Here is a 16,497-nt window from a genome sequence, read left to right as displayed (position 1 = left end):
TAAATGAGCCTCCCAAATGCTATATTAAGGCAAAGAAGCCAGTCACAAAACACCACATACTCTACAGTTCAGCTGATGTGGAAGTCCAGAATAAAGTGAGGGAGATGACCCAGCAAGTAAGAGCACTTGTTTTACAAGCATGTAGACCTGGACCGCAACACCCACACACTTGTAATCCCAACACTGTGGGGAGTAGGGAAAGAAGGAGCACTGGGTCTCACTGGCAACTATGATGCTCTAGGTTCAGTGAAAAGCTCTGTCCTGGGGGATAAGATTGAGGGTAACAGAGCAGGACATACAATACATACTTCTAGCCCAGGCAGGCAAGCACAACCATACACGTATATATACACCACATTTCATTCAACACATGTATTCCTTTTACAGCCACCCTCTTGCAAGAAATACCAATGGATAACCCAGAATGAGTACAGATCCCCACTTTCCTAAGGTTTTCCTACCAGGCAACCTTTTCAAAGTTCCACCACCTCCAACTGCATCACTATGGGAATCGTGCCTTCACCACATGAACCTTGGGGGAAGACAATTAAATCATGTAGAATCCCTTGCCTCTGTCCCAGTTATGCCTCAAGGAAAATGTGCCTGCTCTTGGGAAAATATTGGCACTTCAAACCCAGTATGTCCAGAAATGAACTCAGCACTGAGCCAGAAGCTGGGCATCGTGTTGGATTCTGCCCATCTCTCCACATCACTGAAGACAAAAGAAATCACTGAGTCCTGTCAACTATCTGTCAAGAATACAAATTTCAGTTCATGCTTTCTATAGCAAAGATCTCCAAATGAAGTTGCCAGTCTAATCAATCTAGATTATTTTAAAGGTTTCCCTCCATCTACTACAACCAGCAACCAAATGACCCTTTTTGAAATATCAATGGGATCATATTATACTCTCCCTTCCAATCACATGATCATGGTTTTCAATTATCTTTCTAATTTCTCTAGATTCTTTACTGCCACTTTTAGGAACAGCCCCTTATGTTTCACATTGTCCTCACGCCTGACTTCTTGGCTATCTCAGAGTTTTTCAGGTCCTCCAGGCTTCTCCAGCCTCTGGAAGACCTTCCTTTGTCTGAAATGTGCAAGGACCCTCTCTTTTCCTCCTCCAAGCCTCTAGTCTGGGCCCAGTCAGGCCTCCACCTGAGTAAACTGCCCTTGCATCAGTTTAATGTCACTGTGGTGCTAATTTTCTAAGGAATCCATTTCTACTACTGCCCCAGATCATTGATGACTCTGTTACAAGCATCAAAATACTTAACACACAGTATCATAATTGCCTGTCCACGTTTTCTGTGTTTCCTAATAATGTGTAATCCACAGTAAAGAAGGCATTTGTCTTATTCTTGGTTTTTCTCTGTCTAAGAAGAGCACAAAATAGAGTAAGCTATTCAGTAAGCAATAATGACATCAAGTATTTTTATTATTAAAAATAGGTTTTTCTCTCACACTCTATATCCCACTGCAGCTTCACCTCCCTCTACTCCATCTGGCTTCTCCCCACCCCCCTCCCCTGGATTCCCTCTCCCTCCCTTCTTCTCCCTTCAGAAAAGAGCAGGCCGGTAAGAGAAGACCAAAACACGATTAAAAATAAATAACACAACAGGACAAAGCAATCCAACAGGAGGAAAAGAGACCCAAGAACAGCAATGAAGTCAAAGACACACCACTCCCACTGTCATGACCCACAAAAACACCAAGTTAATACCTACAACATAGACACAGAGGGCCTTGTGCAGCCCCTGCAGGCCCTATGCTTGCCACTCAGTCTCTCTGAGCCCATCTGAGCCCTGCTGAGTTGATCCAGTGGGCTACAGCCTCCTGGTGTTCTCCATACACTCTGACTCCTAGAATCTTTATTTCCCTTTCCTCTTAGCATCGTGAGGGGAGGGACCTGAAGGAAATCTCCAATTTAGACTCTCTTCTCTGCATAATGTCTGGCTGTGGGTCTTCAAATCCACTCCCATTTGCTGCTGGGGGAAGCCTTTCTGATGACGACTGGACAAGGCACTAATCTATGAGCATAACAGAATATCATTAAGAATCCTTTTTCTTCCTTCCTTCCTTCCTTCCTTCCTTCCTTCCTTCCTTCCTTCCTTCCTTAATTTCTTTCTTTCTTTTTAAGACCAGTGGGTTTGATTCTACCCTAGCTCTCCGGGCTATAAGTCTCTGATTCCCGGCCATTTAAGCAATGTAGGGTATAGGTTCCCTCTTGAAGAGTGGGCCTCAAGTTAAATCAGACATCGGTTGGCTACCCCCACAAGTTCTGCACCACCGTTTCCCCAGCACATCTTAAATGCAGGACAGACTGTGATCAGAGGTTGTGGCACCTATCTATACAGAGCTACGAAGTGAAAGTAAGGCAGAAAGTCTCATCTCATCAATGGAGTTCATGAACCCCACTAATATGGTAATTCCATATGAGAGAAAGAGGGTTTCATAAAGAGAACTAGACCATTTAAGTTTAATTTTTAATTATATATATAATTACAAGCCTCATACAAAATGCACATTCAAAGAGTACTCAATTTAATTTCAATTTCACAACAAAGGCATCCAGTGTAGTTAAATAATCTCATAGCATTTCTTCCTTGATAATATCTCAGAGACTGTGTAGCAAACTTCAAGGAAAAAAAAATTCCCCTTATTGATTTCTGTCATGTGTGTGTTTTAAGAGGCAAGAGTGACTGACACCAAGGGGCAGTGCATTAACATTTGGGGGGGGGGGGGACAATGAGGGATCTTTCATGGACAAAGTACTGAGTTACTTATTACAGTATTGAATTTCTAAGCACATTGCTCCTTGGTGGTTTCTGGCTTTTAATGTATTGACTTTCTGCTTGGGCCAGAGCTGGAAGAACTCCACTTCACCTAGCACCATACCAAGTTACCTCTTTTTATACAGTTCTTCACTGCAAAGCTTCCAGTGAGAGGATGAAAAGGGCAGCACGCACCTGCTTGTCAGACGTATCTATAGAAAAGAGACGATGGTAGCAGTATTCTGCCATTACAGAATATAGCTTAATGAACAAGAGAACATTCTAGGAAAACTGAGATAATGTGCTTGCAGATAAGGCTAGCTGGCAGGATGTCTGGCAAGGACAAGCAGGTCTGTGAGTTGGACAGATGTCTGAGTGGAAATTTTGGCTCTGACCTTGTTGCTCAGATCGGCAGAGATCACCACTCTGAACCTCAATCTCCTTCACTCCAAAATGATTGTGATGAGAGTTAGCAAATGAAGTTCTATGATGACATAACAACTCAGCCCATGTGATGTGATGCCTCTATCAAGAATTGGACCTCAGAGTACTTGCTAAAGGTTATCATGTATGTCTTCCAGCCATGCAGATTTGAGACAATTAAATACTAGGAATGTGAATGTAACAGTCATAGGATTTCAGAGGAGCTAGAGAATTTTTCTGCTTTGCACTTCCTCTTTCTACTTCCCATCTCATGTAGTATGAGGGTGACAAGCCAAGTTCTCTAACATCACAGATATAAACCCCAGTGCCTCACATTTTAAGTTGCACTATGAAGTGCCTCCCCACATCTGATAAATTATAGGTGGGAAGAGGAGCACTCAGTTCAAGTTTGATTCACTTTCAGTAAAAGCTCACAAAGACAGACATTATGAACAGCTGCCACAGCCAAAGGAAAATCTAACAAGATCAGGAAAATGAAAATTGGGAGGTCATTCTTAAGTACTAAATGTTTAGGAAGGGTAGTTTTCAAAACCATTCAGGCAGATGAATTCCACACAAACCGTATGAATATCACACACTCTGACACGTAAATACATGTACGTTGGCCCTCCATTTAAAAACATTAAAATAAAACATGCCTTTGCTTTAGAGTTATCATAAGCAGTGATGAAGCTAAAGAAAGCTACGAAGTCGGGGAAGTTTTACATTCATCTTTCTAACCAGCTTTACAGTCTGAAATTGGTCATGGTTGGCAGTTGGAATTGTAGTCACTCGGTTTTGATGGTGGTTTTTAATTTAGTGACTATGTTTCTTAGCACTTTGTCTTTCTACTCCACTCAGATTTCGTGAGTAGCAGTGGATAAGCTTCGTTCTCCCTTTACTGCCCTTGCTTTTATTTTCAGAATGAGAATTCTCCAGCAGAAGTTTTCCCTGAAGTCCCGGTGAGTCAAACTGAAACAATGACTGGTCAAATCCCCCTTTCAGTGTCACCATGTTGAACGCATGCTGTTTTGCAAGCACTTAATCCTTTATTTTTAGGTTAAGAAGTTGGCTACATCCCTCAGCATCTCCTGCTAAACAAACAAGGGATGACAGACACACCGTATCATCACATTCTGAAAACAATTTCTTAAAAACCCCTGACACAGTCATTGACAGTTGCTTAATGGAAAAATTATAAAGGCAGACACGCTTGACAACATGTGAACCCACAGGTCAGAGTTAACACAAGCTAAAGGGGGCTAGAGAGGCTGTAAATGCTACTGATGTAAGAGAAAAGAAATGTGCTGTATAGTCTATGAAGTATTTACGCCAAAGCATCTAACCTAACGCTGATCACATCTAGAGAGGTTCAGTTTCCAAAAATACAGACTGAAGGAGGGAGAAGAAGAGGAAGCAGCAAAGAACGACACAGTGTGACATTTTAAGATTTAATCAGCAGTCATGAAAAAGAATACTTCTTTAAGACAAATGAATCACCCTACGTAAAATCTTTTGTTGAAATGTAATTCCCATTTTTAACGTATTAAGGGGTGAGACCAAATTAGATGTCTAAAAGATAGTTAAGTTTTGAAAAATCTATAAACATTAAGGTCTTTTGGTTGCATTAATAACTTTATAAAAAGAGTAAGGAAAACCTAAGGTAGCAGTTTTCTAACTTCTTATGTGATTCTCTACCCTGCCTTAGGACTCTATAGGGCTCCCACAGCAAGAAGGAAATTTAACTTTCTCACTGTGGACTTCTTAGCCCTCATAACCATGAGCCAAATATACCTTTATTCTATAGCACAACTCAGTCTTGGTATTCAGCTACAGCAACAGAAAATAGAGTAAGTCAGCACTATTCCTCCAACTGTAGAACTTAAGAATGAACTAGTGGTAGAGTTAAAGATAATTTAAAAGAAAAAAAAATACTTCATGAGACAGTATGATATCTCAGCTGGTACAGACATGGTGACCTGAGGTTAATCTCAGGACCCATGTGGTGGAAGTAGAGAATTGACTTCCATAGATTGTCTTCTGATCTCCATACACAGCCACACTAAATAAAGGTAATTTTTAAAGGGTCTAACCACATGCAATATATGGACCTTGTTTGGGTTCTGAATTGAATGATACTATATATTGAAGTTGGAGTATCAGCTGAAATGCAATTACATTAAAGCATAGTATTTGAGTTTTGATGGTGTTTTATGTTATGTGGTGAAAATTAATTCTTAATATTCTATGGGTATTTTCATATGAATTTCTTCAAAAGGTACAAATGGACCAGGGCCTGGACCTGCAGGTCCCTGTTCTTAGCTCCTTAAAAAGCAAAGCAAGAAGATCAGAGTTTCATTGACTTCTTACTACTAAGTGAGTTCAAGGTCAGCCTGGACAACTTAGTAAGATCCTGTCCCAAAATAAAAAATGACAGGGGTCTTAGGGGTCTAGATGAGTGCAGCACTTGTCTAGCATACAGAGGCCCTGGGTTCAATTTCTAGCAAGGGGGTGGGGGCACTTGAAAAAATACAGACAAAACAATCCAGTTCCTGTATTGAATCTGCATGTTGGAAATTTGGAAATTTTCCATAATAAAAATAAATGAAAGGCTGAAAAGAAACCAGTACCTGGGACATGTGGGACATGTGTTCCTTCTAGATTTGTCTTTCCTATAAGGCATAGATCTTCAGAAGGTAATAACCATTCCTGTAGTAATACCAAAGGCATATTTTTGACATGTATTAGATTTATACGTGTAAACACATATACAATATGCATGATCATGGAGATGAAAAAGAAGTCATATACACTTTTGGCTCCCCAGTTTGTCCCTTCAATACTTTCCTGTATTCTACAGGGAGATAAATGGCTCATCCACAAGATGTCAGGGAAAAAAAACTGCTTTCTTTTGCAGCCACTTCCAACTTCCACTCAGTACAACAATCCAAGTGAGTGCTAAAGAGAAAATGTCTTGTGACAAGGTCAGGAAAGACAGATGAGAAATAGGGCTTGTGATGAAAAACTAACAGGTGCATGCTTTAATGGTATAATAAATGTAGAAAAACCAGATGTGGAATCCCATATAACATCATGTTAAATGTTTTAAAGTAATATCGTTCCCCACAGACGCTTCATGGTTTTTTGTTTTTCCTTTTTTTCTTAGCTCTTTTTCTTACCATTCTGACTGTAACTTTGGCAAGCTACTCAGGGACCAGGATAAGAGAGTTTATGGAGACTTGATTTTTATATGAAAAGCAGAAAATCCTCTGCTGGAACCCATGTTTAAGCCAGAATGCCACTTTAGGGATATGAAGAAGCAAAAATTTGACAAATGCCACCTGGGAGTTTTCTGTGGACCATGAGTCTGTGTGGGCCTAACAAGTGTCAGGCTAAAGAGGGGCAAAATCCACACAGGAACTAAAGAAATGTGGTAGAGAAACACTGTAGATGAGATGGAAGGTTTTTATTTATTTTTCATTTTGTTTTTGAGCTTGCCCTCAGCTCCTAGAAAGCCTTAGTATCATGAAGAATCAAGTTAGAACTCATTCTACAAGTATACACATATGTTACAACATGCTATACAAACCTTCATCCAGTCCTCTCAACAAGCCCACACAGAGACACACTATCAAGATATCTCTTCATCAAGTATCATAAAACTTTGCTAGCTCCTGTAATATCTCATTTTATATGTTAACTTGATCAGGTGAAGACTCTAGTTGTTGGGTGAAACACCAGACTTGTTGTGGTTGCAGAAGTACTTTTAATAAGAAGTTAAGTTTACAAAAAAAGTAGCCTTCAAGTAAAACAGTTTTGTGGTGGTAGTGTGTTCCCCAAAATATTTTGTGTTCCCCAAAATAAACTTATCTGGGGTCAGAGAGCAGGACGGCCACAAGATTAAACATAAGGAAAGGTAATGGTAGCTCACACCTTTAATCCTAGCATTTCAGAGACAGAAATACTTCTGGATCTCTGACTTCAAGGCCACATTAGAAACAGCCAGGCATGGTGACACACACATTTAATCCCAGAAACCCAGCCTTTAATCCCAGGGAGTGGGGGCAGAAAGATAAAGATTATATAAGGCGTGAAGACCAGAAACTAGAAGCATTTGCCTGGTTCAGCACTTGGCTGGTTTAGCATTCAGGCTTTGGAGCAACATAGTTCAGCTGAGATTTATGTGGAAGAGGACTCAAAAGCTTCCAGCCTGAGGAAACAGGATCACCTGAGGAACTAGCAAGGTGAGGAAACTGTGACTTGTTCTGCTTCTCTGATCTTCCAGCAGTCACTCCAATAACTGGCCTTGGGTTTGTTCTTACTAATAAGGCCATTTAAGATTCATGCTACACAGTTTACCCTCCATCATGTCATAGAACAATCTGATGTGACCAGGGCTCTAAGAGAAAAAAAAAGAGAGAGAGAGAGATTGTAACTGTGGTTCCTCCAAGTAACAGGGAATCTGCTCCCAGGCTGCCTTTGAACTCAGCTCTTCCCTGAATCCCACTTGCTGGTCCCCTCTATTTCTTAGGGTAAGCAAATCAATCAGTCTGCCCCTCTCCATCCCACCTGCCCACACCCTCATACTTGCTCTTGCTATCCCTCAGAGGTGGTCCAGTTTTCTAAAGAACTCTGATAATGTGTGTCTACCATTGTAGGCTGCTGCTAATGTCTGTCTTTCCACCATTTCTCCCATGGGACCCACAATCACCCAGGTCAGAGGGACACCATCTCTAATTGTCTGAACCTCCTATAACGCTTGTGAGTGGTCCTCCATCACCTCTGCAAATTCCACTATACCCATTACCCATGTAAATTAAACCTCATTCCTCATTTGAAGCCCCTCTACAAGGCCTACATGATTCAAATTCAAGCTTCTCTTCAGGATGGTACTAATGCGATTTCTCACTTCAGTATTCCTCCTTTCCACATCTCCATATGGTACAAATGATCTCTACAGATAATCTCTGCAGACTGAGGCTCCCCCACACAAAAAATAAATAAAGAGAGATGAAAAACTGGGATGGATTACTTCAGTATATGCTCATATGTTTCTCTAACAAATGAGCAAGCACATCCCAGATACCTCTGGAGCTTCAGGATATTAGATTGCTGTCTTTAAGGGGACAAAATTAAGCTGGCTGTAGTAATAGCGAGGAAGTCCTGCAATATTACATTTTTAAAAGATCCTGCTAGGATTCATTTTCATCAAGACCCACCAAACATGTGCTTCAGTTTGTGTGTTTGTCGTATTTGTCAGTACTGATAGACTCGGGATCTATCAGCTGGTAAATCAGCCTGGGTGTTCTGAGCAGTTTTCACAAGACCCCGAGATCTCCGCCAGACAGACATGATTGCCCTGGTTCGCTGCCCTGGAACAGATAGTCACAAGGGTGCAGGCCCAGCCACAGCCTCTTGTTGCAAAGGGGCACGCCCAGCAGACAGTGCAGGTCCAGCTCTCCACACCAAGTGGAGGAAAAATGACAAAAGCGTGAATGGCCCGCACAGTGTTGCCCCCACTCTCCGAAATGATGCTGCTTGAAATCTGCAGAATCGTCTTACTTTAATCCCCCACAAATTGCCCACAGTGAAGCTGCTTATTGTAGCAAGCGACTTAACTGTGCCAATGCTCCTCCTAATGACAGAATAAAGCCCCCTGGTTCTCAGGCTGATAGTCAAGACTTTGCTTTCTTCCCTGGCAGAAGTGTGAATTTTCATTCCTCACCCTGATTATATCCCTTATTCAAGACTTACCTCTTCTCCAAGAAGCTCTTCAGTTATTCAGGTCGATGCTGATGCCTTGTCTCTGGAAAGATATCTACTGCATTTATATCATAAAGAGCACATAATTGCACACTGTCATGCTGTGTTTAACTGATTAATGTGCGTGTGCATATCTTAATAATTTCTAAATCATAAACTCCTTGAGGGCAAGGGTCTCCAGTCAAAAGAATACCATATTAAGAATCAACCTAGCCTAGCTCTGCCACTTATTTATGCAATACCCTTGAGCAATTTACTTGAAACATATTTTAGTTGTGTGGAAATATCACATATATCCTGAAGACCTCTGAGAGTTTCTGAGGATCAAGCTACTTTTAGAAAGTGTTAGAGTACTTTACTAATCAAAAAAGTTATGCATTTTTGTGATATATTAGTATTAGCAGTATAGAGAGAAAACTGCTAATGCTATCTGCCTCATATAGACACACACACACACACACACACACACACACACACACATTTATATATACTTATATAATTATACACATATCTAGTATGTGCACTTACTCAGATAGATGAAATTTGAACAGTCTACCTGGAAGCTAATGTTAAATTAGTCAACTGCTGGCTAGAGAGATGGCTCAGGGATTAAGAGTGCATCACTACTTTCTCAGAGAATCAGAGTTTGTTTCCCAGCACCGGCATCAGACAGGTCACAATTGCCTATAACTCCAGCTCTACAGTATCAACACCCTCTTCTGGATTATGGGAAGCACTACAATCACATGTGCAAAGCTAAACAGAGACACAAGCAAAGAATTAATTTTTAAACCTAGTTGCATATTGTTCTACTTTTTCAGCTTAGTGGCTTGAACACATCATGGATATATCATCAGCTAATTTTTGAAAGGTTAGAAGCTAAAACTTTAAAGAGAAGGTCCCTGATAAATATTCAATGGATAAACAAATAGAATAATTCAGATGGAAGAAAAATAACTTATTGTAGTTATTGGCAAAACTACAAAACATAACAATGACAGGCAGGCTAGAAAAGTTCTAAGTTACCTTGCAGAATGTAAAGCATCAAAGTCAAAGAACTGAAGGAACTAACATAATTTGCATCTGGCACCAAGGAAACCCGATATCATTGCTAGGGATAGAGAATTAAATTGTTACCACTCTCACTTCTAAGAGAGAGCAATGGAAGATTATGTGTTACATTCAAAATAGAAAAATGTATCAGCAGCACAGGATGCCCTTTGGGGGATGGCTGACAAAGCTTAGTGTCAGAGTGACTTTCATCTCCAGGCTCAGTTAAAGGTCAAGAACATACAGCTTGTGTTAAACATGGACTCTGACAATGGGACTGGATGCTCCCACAGATGGAGCATATAGCCTCTTCAACAATCTCATCAGGAATCCCTCTTGTGCCATTATTCACATCAAATATAAAGTTGAAAATGGCAGCCCTACAGCCCTAGAGTAAGAGTCTGATCTCATTCAATTAAGTGGAAATAGAAATGAGACCTTGTGTCTGAGATGCATGCAGAAAGACAGATATGCGGGAAAGAGCTCAAAGGATGCTGAAGAACTACTTGAACAAAAGCAGAAGTCCTAATGCCCCTGTGCAAAAAATACTTTCCAGTAACATGAATACTGTTCATGGGCAAAGGACTAAATGCTGGCAATAATAATGATTCCAATATAGTTAATTCACTGGAGAAGATATGTCTGTAAACAAAGATAAAATACTAGTCAAATCTTTCTTATTAAAAATATTAGTCATGGGTCTAGGAAGATAGGTCAGCTTGGTGCTCTTCCAGGGGACCTGAGTTCAGTTCCTAACACCCGAAGCAAGTGTCTCACAACTGCCTGTGATTCCATCTCTAACTAATCCAGATGCCCTCTGCACAGCACCCACAGATACATGGCATATACACACAAAGACACATAGCTACACAGACACACAAATATACATATGCACATAAAAATAATTAAATGCTAGTTGCCATATAGAGACAAAGGTTCTGAGCCTTGCAGGAAGTTAAGACTCCTAGCAGAGATGATGCCAGGAACACTGTCTTAGGCTGACTGAGGGAAATCCAGAAACATGGATTTTCAGCCCTTCAAAGGATGCTGCTGCCAAGATCTCCATGAGCTTCCCTGTGGGGACCACCAACTGAAAGCCATAGATTTTTATAGCCATCTGGTTACATACTGACTTTATATTTGAATTTAGAGGGCACATGCTGAGTGCCAAGCACCATGCTGGCCATAGCCATTAGTACTTATTTATCTTTTCTAGCTCACAGACTCAACAACCAATGTTATAGATCAGTTGAGGAAACTATTTGCAATTAAATAAGTAGCATGTTACAAGTAATTATGGTGTAGTATGACTTGTTTTAGACACCAAGACTTGGGAAATAGGATTTGTACCATTCTACAGAGTAGAAAATTATAGCCCAATGTCATAAGGATCTGTCCAAAATAAGCCAGTGAGGTTAAGAGCAGAGCCAGAACTTCATTCAGTAGGGCCCTTGACTCAAGTTCAGAATGTTTTCATTGAAAGAACTCTACCCCATGGCAAACAATCAACTTTTCTCTAAGCTTATTTTTAGCACCTTTGTTTCCTTTAGCTGTCAAATAACACAGGCTAAATCTAAGACAATAGGAGTTCATGTTCTCATAGTTTTGGCAGCCTTGGGTCCTCACAAGGTTGGCAGGAACAGTTTTGTTTTTTTGTTTTGTTTTTTTGTTTTTGTTTTTGTTTTTGTTTGTTTTTTTTCTAGACGGCATAGTCCTGCAAAAGTAGAGTGCTACAAGCCACAGGAAAATGAAATGGAATTCAGCTACTACTACTTGGACGGTCAAGAACTTTTCTGAAGGTCAAGCCATGGCTTAAAGAGTCTTGGTGATATTTTAGTATATATATATATATATACAGTTCCTGCAATGATTCTCTTGCATGCTATGTATGCTTCCAAGAACTCCTAACAGCATATTAATCTGAAATATTTCTCAAGCATTCTAAGCCGTAAGGGCAAACAGCCTTCTGACTTAAGGTAAACTCCCTTCTGGAGACACTGCCTAGGGGATAGCTAGGTGCATAGCTTATTTCATGTGCAAATGAAGCTCAGACCCTCTTTGCTCTCACAGACCAAGTGGCATTCCAGAACATTTGACACAAAACAAAAGGGTTTTTTGTACACCAGGTGCAATGAAGTATTGAGGCAGAATTCCTAGATCTGAGCAGAGTTGCCCCACCTGACCTGGAAGGAGGCAAGGTAGAGTTTTGGCAGATTGTAGGTGAGTTGAATTGGGTGAGGAGGGTAGGAGAAGAAGGAACAGAATGAATGGAGGATCAGAGGATAAAGATGAGGTCGAGAGCAAAAGAGCTTAGTTAGAAGGAGGACAATGAGAGGACAGGAAGAAAGGGACAGAAAGCAGCTGAATGTGATAACAGAACTAAAGCTGTGTGAACAGAATTTTGTCTTAGAGGAATAAAGTGGACAGATGTAAGAGCACGGTGTACTTAGATTATTTTCCTGCACAATACCCCTGCCATTAGTAGTGTCTCTTCTGGGCCCTTGGGAAGGAAACTAAGAGGCTGGATCTCAAAAGTTACCAAAAGTAGAGCTTCTTCCTCATGACTTCATCTAACCTTAAGTGCTTTCTAAAGACCCTATTTTAGATGCAGTCATGTTGCATGACTTTCCTAGGAAGTCTGCCTCTATTCACCCAAGGTAGGGAGGAAAGCCAAATAAATGATTGGTTTCATCCAAGTCCATTGTAGTAAACCAATAAGTATACTGGGAGTCAGTTGCAACAGCATGAGCCATCCAGTAACCGTGTCATCGTAGAAAACCAATCAGTATAGTGCCATTCTTGACTTCAATCTCAGCACTGAGGAGGCTGAAACAGGTGAATATCTGAGTTTGAGACCAGCCTCATCTGCCAGCCAGAGCTACACAGTGAGACCCTGTCTCAAAAATAGATAGATAATAGGCAGATAGATGATAGGTATATGTTGTAGTATATTTCATACTCCAATAAGGCTTACCTGGGCATCAGAAGACAGAGCCAGCCACCAAATTAGACATAGAAGTCGGGCAGTAGTGGCACACACTTTTAATCCTATCACTTGGAAGGCAGAGTTCTATCTGTATCTCTATGAGTTCAAAGCCACACTGGACTACATGAGAGAAACAGAACCAGTGGTGACACAGGCCTTTAATCCCAGGAAGTAATATGGCAGGACACGGAAAGGCATATAAGGCATGAGGAAACAGGAACTAGATCTCTTCAGGCTGAGAATTTCATAGAGGTAAGCTAGTGGCTGGCTGTTCTGCTTTTCTGATCTTTCATCTTTCACCCCAATATCTGGCTCTGGGTTTTTTATTAAAAGACCTTTTAAGATTCATGTTATAGATAGATAGATAGATAGATAGATAGATAGATAGATACATAGATACATAGATACATAGATACATAGATACATAGATAGATACATACATACATAGCTCATAGATAAGTAGAGATACATTGATAGATATACAGATAGATACATCGATACATACATAGATGGGTAATAGACAGGTAGACAGATACTTGGATAGATATATAGATAGATGATTTAACTACCAGCATGGATGCCAGCCCACAAAATGCACATCACTGGAGTCCCTAGGCAACTTGCAATCAGCTAGGCCGCTGCTGAGTTTCTTGTCTCTCAGCCACTGTTCACTGCTTTCCTAACTTTGTGGTTGGGGTAGGGGGCCCGAGTCTTGTAATTTTCCTGAGCCTTGTGATTATGGTGTCTTATAATTTCATGAGTTTAGGAGCTTTCCCCCTTCCTTCACATGGAATCTTTCTTTAAACTGGATGTAAGAGTAACACAGCAAGCAACACTGTAAGTGAAGTCTTCACTCTGTGAGTGGGAAAAGGCAGGAATTCATAATCAATCCACAGCAATTTGCTTTTTAAGAACCACAAACTTCTTAAACCCTAGTTACCTTGCCCAGAGTCATTTTTTCTTCAGCTCTGGCCTTCTAGCCTTACTCATGCAAATTGCTTGTCCATGACTATCCCCTAAGCTCCTATATTCAGAAAAGTAGTTCTTCAACTATTATTTTCTAAAAATATTTATAGCAACTTAGTGGTAAACTAAATAGTTATATTTTATTCTATCATTCTTAATAGCTTAATAAATTTATGATAAAAGAGATGGTAAGAAATACAGATAGATGAACCTAAATTGATGAGAAACTTTACCAATTCTAGAAACTGGAGTTATGGAATAAAACAAAGTAAAGTTTCAGGCTCCTGGATGTGAATAGAAAAGCATCCAAAGAACCCCTGCCATAATGTGCCCAACAGGAAGAAGGAGATGAAAGAAGAGGAGAAAAAGAGGAGAGGGGCGGGCAGGCAGAAGAGTAGAAAAAAAGGAGGAGAAAGAGGAAAGATTTAGAAGTTAAAGTGATTCTCTTTGATGCCTTCATTTTTATTGGAGATATTCAGTGACATAATTTTCTTAGTCACTGGGACTGCTTTAACAATACCATAAACTTGCCAAGCAGTGATGGCACCGCATGTCTTTAATTCCAGCACTTGGGAGGCAGAGACAGGTGGATCTCTATAGTGATATTTTATTTGTACTGAAATGTGATTTTATTTGTATATTAATAAAGTTGCCTTGGGGTCAGAGCAAGCCATAGCAGAAGCTGGGCGGTGGTAGTGCACGCCTTTAATCCCAGCACTTGGGAGGCAGAGCTCGGCAGGATCTCTGTGTGTTCAAGGACACAGCCAGCATGGCAATACATGCCTTTAATCTCAATACCAACCATACAAAACCTGGAGGTGTGGTGGGTATTGTGTTCCCTGAAATATTGTGTGTTCCCCGAAATAAACATATCTGGGGTCAGAGAACAGACAGCCACTAGAACAGAGCCAGAAATGGTGGCTAGAAAATGGGAAGAGTAAGCCATAGCAGAAGTTGGGCAGTGGTGGTACACACCTTTAATCCCAGCACTTGGGAGGCAGAGCTAGCCAGATCTCTGAGTTCAAGGCCACTTTAGAAACAGCTAAGCATGGTGACCCACGCCTTTAATCCCAGGGAGTGGGGGCAGAAAGAAAAAGGTACATAAGGCATGAGGACCAGGAACTAAAGAGGAAAAAGCATGTAGTTAGTTAAGCTTTGGAGCAACACAGTTCAGCTGAGATTCATGTGGAGGAGGACTCAGAAGCTTCCAGCCTGAGGAAACAGGATCACCTGAGGAACTAGCAAGGTGAGATAGCTGTGGCTTGTTCTGCTTCTCTGATCGTCCAGCATTCACCCCAATAATTGGCCTCTGGTTTGAATTTTATTAACAAGTACCTTTAAGATTCCTACTACAAGGAGGTCTGTACAGACAGGCAGTGACAAGGAGGTCATGTGGTTGGGTTTACAACCAATGAAAAGGCAGAACAGAAAGTCTATAAAAAAGAGAAAAACACAGGAAGTAGCTCTCTTGCTGAGAGGAAAGACAGAGCAACAGTGAAAAGCAAGGTTTTCAGCTCTCAGCTATTGCTCTGACCTTTTGGCTTTTATCTCTGCAACTGGCTCTGTGTTCCTTATTTAACAAGACGGTTACATCTACAGATCTCTGTAAACTTGAGGCCAGCCTGGTCTTCAAAGTGAGTTCCAGGAAAGCCAAAGTTACACAGAGAAACCCTGTCTAGAAAAAAAAAAAAAAATTAAACAAATAATAGCAAAAAAAAAAAAAAAAAAACAGTACCATAAACTAGATGACTAAATCAATAGTAATTAATTTTTCACAGTTTTCTAATCTAGAAGTCCAAGATTAGAGTAGTGGTGTACCTTATTACTGATGATGGCTCTGTGGTTGATTATTAAATGGATTGGTGGCTTCCTATATTAGGAGGGAGAAGAGAGGTAGAGGGAGAAGAGACATATTTTGAGGCAGACACTAACTCTATCAGGAGGACCTCATCCTCACATCCTAATTATCTCTCTGTGTTCCCCCATCTCCACACACCATCATACTGAAGATCAGTGCTTCAACACATGAACGGGGAGAGGTTACAGATTCTCAATGTATTCCAGTAGCACTCAAGAGTACGAAATATTCATAAAACAAAATTAGGTATGGCGGCAGAAGGAACAAGAAAGAGCTTTTGAAAACTAAAATAGTGATTGTCAAGATAAAACCTGTCAAAAATTAATGGATATGGCATTGGCAAATTGGTATTGGTATCCCTCTTGGCAAATGCTTGCTACAAGCATCACTGAACTCCATATTCCTGTCCTCTATACAACTACTTCTTTCTGTATCACATTATTTACTGCTCTATTTTCTTTGTCTCTCACTACTATGCAAGTTGCTCTATATGAATTTTTGTAGTTTAAATAAATGAAAGTAGAAGGAGTCAGTGTGGTGAACAATAAGAGGTGTAAAGTGTAAAGTTATGGAGTATTGGACATTTGATTAGTAGAAATTTCAGGGAGAGATATGAAATAAAATGACAGGGAAGAATTATTCAATGGAAGGATTAGAGAATTATTTTCCAGAGTCAT

Source organism: Onychomys torridus, chromosome 6 (genome assembly GCF_903995425.1).
Source record: "Onychomys torridus chromosome 6, mOncTor1.1, whole genome shotgun sequence".
NCBI lineage: Eukaryota > Metazoa > Chordata > Mammalia > Rodentia > Cricetidae > Onychomys > Onychomys torridus.
Note: the sequence above shows the minus strand (reverse complement) of the source record.